General features: G+C 34.9%; 1 protein-coding gene across 2 annotated transcripts in view; it reads right to left on the reverse strand.

Annotated features, from left to right (window-relative positions):
* Positions 1 to 15,168, reverse strand: part of LOC108747794 (RING finger protein 44) — an 88,589-nt gene that overhangs the window by 61,221 nt on the left and 12,200 nt on the right. Inside the window, exon 1 of one of the 2 annotated variants that reach the window (XM_018485613.1) lies at positions 10,239 to 10,256. The exons of the other annotated variant lie outside the window; for it this stretch is intronic. The gene's annotated coding sequence lies outside the window, so the exon portion shown is untranslated. Of the gene's footprint in view, positions 1 to 10,238; positions 10,257 to 15,168 lie in introns of those variants that run through there. 2 annotated transcript variants of the gene reach the window in all.

Below are 15,168 nucleotides of genomic sequence, written 5' to 3' on the forward strand. Positions count from 1 at the left end.
ATATGTGTGTGTGTATGTGTGTATGTGTGTTTCGTGCGTGTACGTGTGTACGAGAGCGGCCGTAGAAGCGCGAGAACAGAAACCACGGCGATATTAAGACCAGACGACGGACACGCACGCACGCACGCACGCACGCACGCACACACGCGCCCTTTACGCACTGATGCACTCTTGCTTTAGAGCGCGCGCATCATCATCCTCGCTCACTCGCGAGTTCAGGAGCGAAACACTGCGAGTCTTTCCGCGCACTCGAGACACAACACCTCATCTGACAGTGACGCACCACGAACTGCCACGAAGGCACGAACGGCACGAACTGAATCCTAACCGACTGAGCACTGAGCACTTCCGAGACTCCGAGCAGCTCCGAAACGCGGAACGGAGGAATGGAGGGGGATTGCCAGCCGTAATGTGGGGGAACTCCCGTGTCCCCTGCCCCCCGCCCCGTGCCTGTGGTGCGACGAAGGATTGAGAAGGGGCTGCGTATCGCAGGTGCGGACGCACAACGTCAAGTACCACGTACAGATTTCAGGACTTTCGACTTAGAGACGCACTAGAGATATCCGGAAAATAATCCGATAATCGATATCATCCGGTACTTTTTATTATCTGATCGGATAACCGGATATTATCGTTAGCATCCGGCTGTATATGTATAGCCGACTGAAATTCTATAAATTTGAATGTTTGCGTCATTAATATAGAATTCTATTCTTTTCAGTTAAAATTCTTGCACAGTTATGGTGGTTTATGCCAATAATCAAAATTATTGTCATCGAGAAATTCTGAAAAATTATCGTTATAAAAAATCTATTAATATTAAACTTTGATTATTTTTTTAAGCGTTGTTGAAACTGTATTGCACACAATCTTGTTCCACAAGCCGGTCAGTTATTACATCGATATATTTCTCTTGCTTTCCCCCTTTTTTTTGAGAATTTTGAACATAAAATATCCTGTATCCGGCCGGATAATTGGATATCCGATGTCACACTCTTTTCAGATATTTAATATCTAGGGACGCATTTCAAAACTCGATTCTGTCAACCTCGAGTATTCTTATCTTCGTTCAACAGTCGGTAAACAACAAAGATAAAGTAATATTCGGATTGACAGAGCCAAATTTTGGAACGCAACCTCGGTAATTTTACGATCCGATGCATTCCTACTTTCAATTACATTGTGAAAAAGATACTTGAGATTACGTGAGTATAAAATTTGTATAATTTATAACGATACATGTCAACATTTGTACTAAATAAAGTAAATAATGTTTACCTTTCCTGCTTGTTGTAATTTTTTACAATGTAAGATTGTAAATACGATTTATATTTATTAATATTTGGATGACTAAGTCACCGAGATATTCGATTATTCGAATTCAGATATTCAAATTATCCAAACAATTCGGATTTTGATGAATTCGAAGAAAAACACTTCAAAAGGACATAAGATTTCCGATAGGAGCGATCAAATCTATTTAAATCTACGAATTTATCGCTCTCTATCTATTTGTTAATACGTAAATTATTCACAAAAACAGGACAGAAAAAGACTGATTGCTAAGTTAGCTAGGTTTTATTTAATTATTCTCTTGCCTTTCTCTAAAAGAACATTCTCTACAGTGAGATACATTGTTACAATCTAAAGAATCGATCATATTAAAGCATAAGCTAATTGATATATCTTTTTTTTATCAAAATTGAAAGATATTTTAATTTACTGTTCACGTTCCTAAAAATTGTTATAAAAATTATATATATACCGCGGTGACATTAGTTATCGACACCTTAAGCAATTTCTCCAACTTCTTTTATTTTATATAATTAATATTTATATAAAAATATTTATATAAAAATATAGATAGTGAAATTATATTTTATTTATTCAATAAACTTCTTTTACATCCTCAATAAATATTATATGGTCTTCTTTAGAGTAATAATAAATTTGTAATAATTGAATAAAGTACGCAACTTGAAAAATCACAATAATCGACACATTAAGGGAATGCTGGGATACCTCCTGTATTACCGATATCACAAATTCGCCTATTTGACTCTTTAGATACATATACAATTCAAACTTGCATATGAGTAATCGGATAATAATCGTTTTGGATAATTACGATATTTATAACTTTGTATTCAGATACTGAAACAATTTAAAGGAACGAGGGTATCCAATTAAAGCTTTTTTAACAAAAATATATAGAATAAGTATACAAAACAAAGGATTTGCACGTTTGTTCAAAAATGTGAAAACTCAAACACATAACTCTATCACACCTCTGCAAGAAAAATATCAAATTATTCAAGAGTAATTACAAATTGTATTTTACAATTGATTATTTATCAAGCAGTAACACAAATTAAAGTTATAATTTAAAACTAATCATAAATTACTTGCTCAAGTTCTTTAAAAGTAATATACATAATTTTTGTTTTATGATGTTATATTAACCCTAATTGCTCCTATTTTGATTTGTTTCATTTTTTTCTTGTATTATTTTTCTTTAGGAAGTATTTGAAATTCACTTGTATCACTTTCCCTGATTGAAAGTAGGCAACATCCTAGCAATGTATTTAGAGTACAATTCATACACATAATAGAAAATTCGAAAATTTTCGATTTTTCTCATTTTTTGTGCAATACGTTAAAGAATCTTTTTTCTGTAGAATATTTGAAATATGATAAGGAAGTAGTTGATTGCGTAACTGATCGGTACAGTAGTTTGTCGAAATATTCTTACTAAAAAAAATTCCAAGATCGTATTATAGTGCACTCCCTATTACATTTTAATTCATTGCATTTTCAATTATATTTCAACTATCAGTTATCTTTCTGTCTAGTAGGCATTGTACCAGTTGCAGTGTAGTCGTGCTGACTTCTACTACATTCATGTAAATTTCTTACGTACGTAATAAATTAAATTAAACTAAAGCAAATTAAATTATTATTCAAAAAATATTGCGCATGATACACGACATCGTATCTTACTTTTATTACGAAAAGAACGAGATGCTAAAATCTCAAAATTTAGATAGATGCAAATTTGAACATAATTTGTTGGGCCAAAATAATTTTATTGAATCAAAATAATTATATAGAAAATTCAAGCATGTTAAGCACTGTTTTTAAAAAGTTTTGACGTTCTAGCAGCTTGAGTATATAATTATTTTAATAATTCAACAAAATTATTTTCAGATCTTTAGCTAGCTAAATTTTTTAATATTTCAACAAAACTGTTCTTTTTTTGTGCACAAAAATACTGGAAAAAAAATTTCTTAAATCTAAGTAATATTTTCTTCAATAGTACTAATTGTAAGTAAACACTTCTCTCTATTGCAAATAAATATTTAATGTAAACATACATTACTTAATTTAAGTATTACTTTCTTTTTTTGAATATTTATTTGCAGTAAAGAAATATTTACTTAGTGTACTATTAATTTATTAGTAAGAAAATATTACTTAAATTTTGGAATTTTTCTTTCAGTACATTTTTGTTCAAGTCGACGTATTATTAAATCAGACATATCATCATTTGTAGAATTATAAAATAAGATATTTAACGACTTTGAGTGGGTAAATTTAGCGATACTCGCCAATACTCATGGGAATCAAACAGCGAGATTGTTAGAAAGTAAAATACCATATATACGCAAAAGCGATATTATACGCCCCAGTCGAATTATGGCAACGCAACAATTGGAATAAACGCTATAAACTCTCTTATCCAAGTTATTACCGAAATATATCTCTATTTGATATACACATTTCTGATCACTGACGCAAATAACACATCACACAATCATTCCATAGTAAAGCGCGCAAAGCGATTCGTTATCGAATCTAAAACTCCATAGATCGCGTATAATGCACCATTAATCGTAAATTCATTAATAAAAAGCGCAAATTATTATTATTAGCAATCTCTCAATTAGTGCCATTTTATTTTCCTGACGTTCTCAATTTCAACTCGTTATTTTTCTACGTTAGTAATATCATTCCAATCGAAAAATGTTGTTTTGTTTCATTCAAAGCTACTATATAGAAAGATCGATTTAGAAAAAAGATTAGAATAGATAATAGAAATGAGTTTAAAATCAATTTTATATTACGCGAAAAAATGAAATCAATGTTCAACAGAATTATTTATTTCCAAAACGAAAGGAAATTCTTATTTCATAATTAATTTAGAAATAGAGCGCATTTTTAGGTCAATTTACCAGGTTAAATTATCATATTTTGTATGTGAAAATTCCAGAATAGATACTTGTCATTTTCGAAGTCTATTATATTATCTATCTCTGCGCATTCAGGTGACATAACAAATTTGACAACTTTCAAAGTTTAGCTATAAAACATGACGCGATATAGAATAATCGTGAAATGAATATGAACACAAATAGGAAACGCACACAAATAGGAAATTTTAAAGATATCATTAAAAAATCAGTAGTCTTATCCTAAAAACGTCACTCGAACGTTACTCGTAACGTGAATAAACACGCATTTTTATACCACTAGAATCGAAACTATTGATGACTTACTTTACAACGGCGATATTATACGAGTCTTATATTATATTATTACAGTTTATATTATTATTGTCATTTTCATCGTACATAAAGAATTTAAAAACAATAAGCGATACTGGCGTTTTAAGGATTCAGTAATTTACGAGGCTTTGCACTTTTTTGATAAGTAACACGAAATCGCTTTTTTCGCGGATATGCTCCGTGATTACAAGCACATGTCGTATCCAGTCGACATTGGGATTCGAAGGATTCTCTCGCGAGTTTCATCCCTACGAATGTACAGCCCTGGGACGCCACAGGGCTTAATATCTCTACGAGGGTAACAGAGAGGAAGGAAGATAGGGGCGGTCTTACAGGAGGGAGTGTGCTGATGCTCAAGCCATAAGCGCGACGAAGGGACTATCGAATGAAAAAGAGAAGAAAAAGAAAGAGAAAAAAGGTAGGATCTACTCTCTCTCTACTCTCTACGAAGAGAGAGAGAGAGAGAGAGAGAGAGAGAGAGAGAGAGTCGTGTCGACGAACGAGGGCTCCTTCCTCTAAAAAGCCGCACCCACACGGGTCCAGAGAACTCACTGACACAGCCCTGAGGAAACCGAGTAAACACACTCTGTGACGCGCCCGTGCGCGTAAAGGATACCGTGAAGATACCGAAGAAGCGACTGTTTGAAATCGCTATCGTTTCGACGAGATTAGAATATTAGATTTCCATGGTTGCGAGCTGCGACGCGTTAACGCGGTTTTTACCCGCGACTGGCGCAACTATCTCTAAATGCGGCGATTAATGCGCGTGTCGGAATTCTCATCTATATATCAAATAGTACTTGCTCGAGAGTTCAGTTTTCCTGAAATTACACATCCTTAATCTTTTGTTTCGTTTTTTTTTCTATCTAGGAAAAGGCCAATGGTATTTCTTTCCCGTAGATCACGCGAAAATAACGATAGTCAGAAATAGACGGCAAGGAAAAGCGAAACGTAGCACGAACGCGACTTTCGAACTGAATGAGATGCTCATAAAATTAACAATCTAGAATTGTACAAATTCCAATTTACCAATATTCTGGAAATAATTAATTCGCCGAATTATCCGATTATTTGGATTTGGATAATCGAATTATACTCGAATGATTCGGATCTTAATGTTCAAAAAGTCGCGTATAACCAAATTCGCAAATTTATTAACTCGAATTCAAATTATTCGTTGAAAAATGAGAGTTGTATAATATTTTTATACTAGAAATAAAACAGATAATATTTACGAAACATGTCAAATTTGATTGCAATTGTAATAAAAATATAATTAAAATTTTTTTAATAGTACGTTATTTTTATGTGTATATTGTATATTTTTATTTTAATTAAATTTTTTCATGTAAAACATTTTAATAATCTTGATTTGATCTTTGTTTCAGTTTAATTTTTTTTGATAATTCGAATTAAATTTAAATATCTCTCTCTCTCTCTCTCTCTCTCTCTCTCAATTTATTGGATAATCCAAACATAGCGATATTTCAATAATTAGCTAATAATTGTTTTGAATATTACATTATTTATATTATCCTGATATTTATAGTTCTAATTTAAACCAAGTTAGTAAAAAATGACGGATTACGAACGTGACAAACCCTTTTCTTTCGATACATTGAAATAAGACGAAATACATTCAATGTCAATGTACATACGTTTAGTCTCGTTCGTATTCGCGATGTCGTGCCGCTCACCCATGCTCGTCGAAGAAATTTGTTTATTCGTGTTTATTCGCGTTCGTTCGCTCGATTTGGATCCAACTTAACGCATGCGCTTTTTAATTCTATTGACTTACGATGCGACGTGATGATTTACTTGTTCGTGGAAAAATCATTGGATGGATAAAATCTATCTGTTATCTTGTACTGTAAAAATAGTAGATATATAAAATTATGTAAACAAATGTGCATGACATAGAAATATATAGATACGCCGTGCATTTAATTACAAAATTGAATTTACAATTCTTATACATTTATTGTTGATACAGTTTTCCATTGCATGACGTTCGCGTAATTCGCGTACTTTTTTACAGTGCGTAAAAAAAAACGTACGTAGATTCACACGGAATGTCTGCGTGTCATGATGATCGTTGAAGAGCGGCTCTCAGCCAAAACTCGCGGAACAACAATATCGAACGAGCGACTCTCGCGTGCGCGCACCGCTTACGTTTACTTTTTAGCTTTGCGAACGTGGAATGAATTCTACCGGGAATTTTACGTAGGTACTCTTATCGACGTCGTATCTCTTCTACTTGAAATTATATCTCGTATGATGATACTATAACACCGTCTATACGTGTTGCCGTGCTACGATCGCGCGCCTGCCATTGCGCAGCGCCATTCTCTCGTCATAGACGAGAGCGTCAGGCCAGACGCTATCATGGCCGAGCACACCGAGCACGCTGATAACTCTGAGTTAAGCCAAAATCAACAACACACAGCGCTGCGAATCGGACATCACGCAATGCACGCAGCCGTTTCGTGAGTGCGTCACAGTGCACACGTCACGTCGAGTGACAAAGCTTAAGATGTCTTTTTTTTCTTTCGCTTTCTCTGTCTCTTCTCTCTCTTGCTTTATATCTTTCTGTTTTTCGTTCTGTTCCTTTCTCACGATCTCGTCTCTAGATATAGCGTGCCAGGCGGTTTGTCAAATTTGATACAGAAAAGATCGATTGCTTCTTTTTTCCTCTTTCTTTCCGGATATCCGTCCTTTTAGAGGACGTAACGCATGTGCTGCGCTTTAAGGAAAAGTTACTTCTGCGTTTTAAAAGGAAAAGAAGGCGTCTCCCCCGCTCTCGTCCGTTCGCTATTTACTCTACCTTTCATTTTCTCGTAATGTCTTCCTTCTCTCCGTTTCGTCCCTGCGTTCTCTCTCTCTCTCTCTCTCTCTCTCTCTCTCTCTCTCTCTCCCGCCCCCTCCCTCGCCGCCTCCACCGAAATCCCAGACGGGAAAAAGTGAGTTTCGGAACATGACTGTTAATTTTACGTAACGAGCGTACAGCCCGCGCTCAGCAGGAACGAGTTCTCCCTTCTCGCTCTCTACCTCGTATGTTCTCGGAGATCCCAAATCGATAACTAAGTTTTCTGATTAGTTGGCCTAAGTCGGCCGATGTTCGAAGGTTTCTACACTCTTCGAGAAGATTTTAGTTATCTTTGAGATATCGCGCGTCGTAACAAAATGATACGTGGGCATTTCGTTCATTACACGCACGATACGTTAAATTTTGGGCGATTATAAAACTGATGGGAATTAAATACATTGAATTAATAAGGTTTAATAATAAGAAAAATGAAGAGTAAAACATAGTAACATACGTTCCAATATCCGTTTCCTTTTCTTCAGTATTCGATCATGCACTCAAAAACATACGATTTATCTTGAAAGAGGGCTAAGCAAAGTATCACGGATATACTTGCTTTCCGATATGTCGCTTTCCGCGATCTGCTCCGCGGGCGTTACAGAAAAGGTGAGCAGATCTGCGCACGTGGGATCTCTTCGAAGAAATCTGTGTCCGTGTGCGAGGTAATTGCGTGCGAAATAACGCGGATTTCGTAGCCACGCGTTTGTAGCGCGGGAAGAGGAGAGGGGAGGGGAGGGGAGGGGGGGGAATGGGAGGAGCTCCGCTTTCTGTTCTCGATGACGATATATCGATGTGGGCATGGGAAAGCGTCTTACGGGACAGTATACTTGCAAAATTGTGTGTTGCGATATTCACAATTATGCGTCTCTCCGTACGACAAAGAACACGGCCCGTTTGTCAATATTTCAAACGATAGAGCCGTGCACTGATTTCACAAGGTGCACGCGGAATAGAGACAAAGGTGAGGATCGAATAGAGATAGGTAGGAAGAGGAGGAGAGCGGAGAGAGATAACGGAGCGTGAAAGATAAAGTGGGATACAGAACGAATAGGGTTGCTCCACTCTGTATCAACTATGCACCCTTATCAATTGGAAAATTGGTATGTGCAATGGGAACGGAAGAGGAGGGGAAAGGCTGTATCATACGAATGAGGGTGATGGTATAAGGACGGAGAGCGCGAGGCAAGAAGGGAAGGGAGGACCAGTGCCGGATTTACCGTTAAGCCACCTTCGCGAGCCCGGTTAACATTGAAAGCAACTACATAAGTAACGTGATCGCATGATTCTATATCGTTAATTTTTTCAGTTATTATACGAATTCTAATCGATTAATCTCTCATAATTTAATTTTAACACTCAATGTAGAAACTTATCACGTATCGTCCATCATTACAAATAAGCGTAAAAAATATTTTCCATATATTCATAGCAACGCAAACTGAAATGTTACAGTGAAACAATAATTTACTTTATAAATGTAATACTTTATAAATATAATAACAGTTATGCTCTTTTGTTTTCGTTAAAAAATGTCATTTTCGATTACAGATTGTGGAACGAGGTTCCTGGGAATTAAAATCCGTCATTGGAGAAAGGGTAGATAAAGAAAGAGAACATAGAAAGAGAGATGAAGGGAGAAGAAGCGATTAGGTTTGTGTTTTTGGGACAAGGCCATAGAGGTGAAAAGATATCCTTGACAGTAACATCTATTGCACTGCTTATTGGAGGAGTGATAAGTAACGAGCGATATCCAATGAAAGTTCTGCTTTTTCTCACGTGATGAAAACTGAGCTCTCATTGGATATCGCTCGTTGCTCATTGCTCATCGCGTTGTTCAGTGTGCAGTAGGTATAAAGCAACTGGCGGTATAACCTGAAATTTTTCTTGCTGGCAGCACGTTCGCCGACGAGTGACATCAAAGATGTTACCGTGTCGACGACCCGCATCGTCTATGCACCCTTGTGAATTGGAAAATTCCGCGCTCGCTAGCGAAGAGACACGGAGAAGAGAGTACATATAAAAGACAGGGACGTATCTAGCAAGCGACTGGAAAAGAAACGAAGAGAGAAGCTAAGAAGAGCTAAGAAGAAAAGGAAGAACCAACACATGTAAAAGGCGCAGAAGAAAAAAATGGAGTGTTACAAACGTATTCTCCATTATTACACTAACTTATTATAGCAATTATTGATGTACGAATACTTTCGTTGTATCTTCTTTTACTAGGATTATTGCTTATTAACGTCAATAAATAAATGATATTATATGTCAGTATATATTAACATATATATTATATGTATATCGAAGTTGTTCAGATCGATCTTTTTTTATCTATTTATGTGCTTTTTTTATCTACATATTGTTCTCAAATAATCTAAATTATGACTCTTAAAAAAAAATGTCTGTTTATTTATTATTTCCAAAGCTAATCTCGCGAAATCTCTATATACTTTTAATCTCTTGTAAAACAAAAACAATGATTTTGACAGTTTCCTTACGGAAAGACGTATTCCAAATTCTGTGTGAAAAATTCAGAATGCAAAAAGGGGGACTCGAGGCATTTATATCTCGAAAGAGAACGAGAGAAAGGAACAAAGGGTGGGAGTATACAGAAAAGGGAGAAAGAGCGAAGATTGATAAGGTTGTGCAAGGCGCATGCGTTACTCGGGCGTTGTGGGCGTCGGAAACGTGTTGACACACGAGAGAAACCAAGAACGAAAAAGAGGAAGTTGGAAGGGAAGGAGAGAGATAGAGCGTCGCGTGTAGCTCTAATGCCAGAACGTCAGATCGCCCGTATGTATTATATGTACCGTCTCTCGATGCGGTTCCCAAGCTGCGGGTCCCGCTCTATTGTCGCTGTCGGTCCTCACGAGAGCCACCCAGCGGCGTCGCGCGTTGCCATAACCACCGTACAACGAATGGAGAGATGCGATCGTGGAGAGATCCACGTTCGATCGATCGCGACGGGCGACAGGCTAATATAAGGGGGAAATTATTCTGCGAGTTTAGAGCAGTGTGCTCTTTCGTCCAGCAGCGAACCGCTCAGGGCCGACGATCGGATCGCGGAATCCCTCTTTGTCGTAACATATAACAAAACTAAAAAAAAAAAAAAACGTAAAGAAGAAATATATACGCTCCGATGCAATCGAAAAACTTAAGGACATTGCAATTGACTCTAATTAAGAATTCAGTTTCATAAATGCGACAAAATTTATTTTATCATATAACTCATTATAACTGTATTCTTGTGGCTATGAATAAACATAAGGAATCAATAGGCACTTTTCACTTCTTAGATTAACTTATAGTCAACTTATATAAAGTATTCTCTCAGAACTCTCACACTCAACAGTGAATCAACTAACGGAAAGTAAAAAAATAAACATTTTTTATTAAATTGTCTATTAAGGGAATCATCTGTTCACCAATTCAATAGGACCTACATACATACGATTTACATGTCATTGACACATCACTGCACGCTATCGCACATCAATATCGTACGTACACATACGTACAAATTTTCTAACTAATTAATCTTTCTAGCGATATAAACGTAATTCTAAAAATTCAACATTATTTATGTAATCTCTAATTCAAATCAAGATTGTTTTATATATACAAAGTATACAAAAGTTTCAAGTATAAAGCAAATATTGTTATAAGTCGACGTCAGAAGCCGATAAAAACTATACAATTTTTCAACTTTTTTTGTTTTTGGAATAAAGACAAAACTGACAACTGACAACTACATTATCGTTTAAAACTGTGAAAAAGGATTTTTTAATCTGTGGTGTAAAGGTAGTTAGACAAATATAATATCTACTTATTTGAAAAATATTTAATAAACCATACAGACGACTTTAGTATTCCCTACGTAGAAAAGATAATTGTGTACTATAAAGTCAATAATGATACGCGCTACGATATATTTTTATGCGGCCTGCGAGTAACATAAAATTATTTGTATCTTTAGATACAAAAACGTCAAATTAATTAACTCGGGAATTTTATTGAGTCGATTGACATATTAATACTATAAAAGTTACTGATTGCGAGTTTTATACAAATAACTTAAATGTAATTTTTCTCTCGAAGCAAGCCTTCGTAAAGTTGGACCATCGTGCATGAAGAAGCGTGCTCGTATACGCTTTCGGAGAGTTCGTTTCAGAGACAGGTGATACTTGAAGGGAGAGCAGGAAAGGTAGGAGAGGAAGAAGAGGGTGGATGCACAGGTCGACTTCGAAGGGAACGTCGCTTCGAATAATTCCGAGACGGTATTCATACAGTCTTGCGGGTGCTTTGTAATTTCAAAGCGTCGTGCAGGGCCGTAGCTATTGTATGGTGAAAGCGTGTGGAATCTCTCTCTCTCTCTCTCTCCCCTCCTTTTCACCCTCTCTCTCTCTCTCTCTCCCTCCCTTCCTTTTAACCTCTTTCTATTTTTTCATTATAAAAGAAAATCGAATAAAATGCAACAAGTATTTCACAATTGTATATGTATACGTGTAAATTGTATACACGTATCGCGCGTCACGATATTATTAATACAAAACATATTAAATCATTAATATTATCGATATTTTAATTTGTATCTGTATATTTAATTTGTATCTGTATTGTCTTGTAAAACGCAAGGTGTGTTACAAATTTAATAAAAACGAAATTTTCTATAACAACTGAATAAATAAATGAATAACTATTCCTTTTTTGAAGTCGCTATTACTCATACTCGTATATTTCCTTCGAAAATCTTGATCGCGCATCCTTTGATCTATCAAGTTTCCACATTTTAACACAAAAGCCTATCGATTATTTCTAGTACCCTTTTTCGCAAATGAAACGTTGCGCATCGATGCATCCGCTTCATTCAAAAGAACAACAGTTATGTCGCGGGGATGTTCGATCGCACCGAAGTTCGCAGGGAGTTCGCAGACGATCGACGCGCCCATAGGAAATTCATCGTCCGCTAAATTATTACGCTGCTCGCAACGAACATAGAGCGCGTCCACGTCGCGCAAAGTGGCTCTTATAATTTGCTCCATAATGTAAGAAGAACGATGAGGAAAAGTGGGAGAAGAACGTGCGCCACGCCGCGCATCTATAATTTTCATCTATGGGCGACTGTCGTTACAAAAGCCCTATTTTTCATGAAACTTTTAGAATCTCGAGTGCTTTTATAATTTGCAAGTTTCAAATGAATAACCTCCGCCGACTTGGCGAATTGAGCCTTGCAACGAATCCGTTTTCTCAGAAAGTGGATGAAGATATATCGATTACCGTATAATGATTACCATAAAAGCTCAGGTATCCTTTGTATAATGTATTACGGAAAGGACGAGAGGGATCTCTTTTGTCCCGACTCTGCTAACTTTTCGGCTATTTCATCGAAACCATGGACGTGAAACTTACGGATGTGAAACTACGCCAAGGTGGCTACGCAAAGGCATAATCGGAATTCTTGGATTCTTACATAAAGTTACTGACAGTCTCTAAGCCTCTCCTATTCTTCACTAATTTTGCGACTTTTAAAATCAAAAGACGACTACTATTATGTATGCTATATTATAATAAAACTACTTCTGTCTTTAGATCTTCTTACTTCTCTCTATAAATTTCCTCGATATATGAAAAAAATATAGTAAATATTACAGGTTTAACACTAAAATTTATATCTTAAATTATACTAATATTATTACAGAAATTGTAATATTTTTAGTTCATTCAAAGACATATAAATTACACAAAAAAATTGTTATTTGAATAATTTAATATATAATTTAAGATAATACAAGGCTCAACTGCCGTATACCCAAGCCCGATTTTGATGAAATTTTACACGAATATACTACAATAAATGTAGTCAAATCCATAAATGCGAAGTTGCGGAAATGTTTAGTTTTCGAAATATTCAAATTTTATTTGATTGACTCGATTAACGTTTTTAAAGATTTTGACAAGAAGAAATAAATAGAACTAAAAATTACAATATTTTGACTAAATAATTTTATGTTAATATATTGACACGAAGCAACTTTTACCCCACCTGCATCAGGGACGCACAACTACCACGCGAAACGACTTTCACCCTACCTTCTCCTCTGCTTCAGGGGCGCACGACTTTCACGCGAAGCGACTTTCACCCCACCTCTTCCCCTGCTTCAGAGGCGCACGATTTTCTATGCAAAACAAGGTTTACCCCGCTTCCCATTGTCAAAAGAAAATATTGCTAAAATATATATCTTGTGTTTGAAAATTACATACTATTCATAAAAATTGTTTTGTTCGTAACTTTGTAATGAGTAACGAATGACAGAAAAGATCAATGATTTTGACTTCCTTAAGGGTCAATGTCAAGGTCAGTTGGAGGTCGTTTAGGGCTGACTTTGTAAATGTTTTACCAAATTAAGTCGATTAAATAAATTTTGAATATTTCAAAAACTAAGCATTTCCGCAAGTCCGCATTCATGGATTTGACTATATTTAGTTAGTACATATCTGTAAAATTTTATCGAAATTGGATTTTGGTAGTATATGCAAATCTTATGCTGGGTCTATAATAGAAGTCATAGCAGTCGTAGGGTCTTAAGTAGAAAATTGATAATTATAGTCGATTATCACATATCTGACTGTGATTGATTTATTTTCTATAACTTAAGACTCTACGACCGCTACGACTTCTATTGTAGACCGCATACAATTCTATTAGCGAGATAAAAATTTTACAATTTACAAAAAATTGCTTTTGTATAAGTGATGTGTTTATTATATCCCTGAAAGAAAAACAAAATTTACAATAGGGTATCTCAAACTTTTTGTGGGGCTCTACTTGCCCACATCGCTTGTGCTCAATTTATATATTATATAATGGTGAGACTGATCGTATATTTTTATGCAAGATGGCAACTTGAGAGTACAATTATGATGTCTAGATTGATTGTAAGTTTGTTATGGATTTAATCATTAAATGTTTTTGTTATATAATAAAAGTATTTTTATTCTTTTTCTATGTACTCCATGAACAGATATTGCGCAAAGCCAAGTTATATTTTAATTTAAAAAACATTATTGGAAAAAAATATTGTTTCAAATTTCGACTATACATGATCCTAGAAAAGTATTATAATTAATATTAACTATTGTTATACATTGATAATTGAAAAAGGAAAAAAGCATGCAAACAAAATGAAGAAATATTGTTGTAAAGAAAGAAGAAAGACAGCGACGCAGTAATCAATCAATCTTCTGTTCTTACGATTGATTAATTATCGCGTTTACAGATATATTTTTAACATACAATATCACATTAAAAAAATTAATTGCAATAATATATAAATATAACATTAATCATAAGCATTTTTTCACACAATGTTTTATAATAAAAAATAATAAACAATAATATATATTGTTTATTATTTTTTATTATAAAACATTTGAAATATATACTCGTATATATATATGTATATGTGCGCGCTTGCGCTTACACTTAGAGAAAAAAAATACACGGAGAATTTTGTTTTAAAACCTCGAAAATAGTAGTTGTAGTACAATAAAATATATTGAAGATTTTTACCATGTATTTCAGTAAAATTAATCAAATTTATTTCATACTTTATGTAATTTTATTAATAAATCAAAGAGATTTACATTAAAAAATTTTTTGAAATACAATGTTGTTCCACGACTATCATATTTTCAGGGTAAACTTTAAGAAAAAATTCTCTCCAACTAGAAATTTCAGTA

This window comes from Trachymyrmex septentrionalis, unplaced genomic scaffold (genome assembly GCF_001594115.1).
Source record: "Trachymyrmex septentrionalis isolate Tsep2-gDNA-1 unplaced genomic scaffold, Tsep1.0 scaffold108, whole genome shotgun sequence".
In the NCBI taxonomy this organism is placed as follows: Eukaryota; Metazoa; Arthropoda; class Insecta; order Hymenoptera; family Formicidae; genus Trachymyrmex; species Trachymyrmex septentrionalis.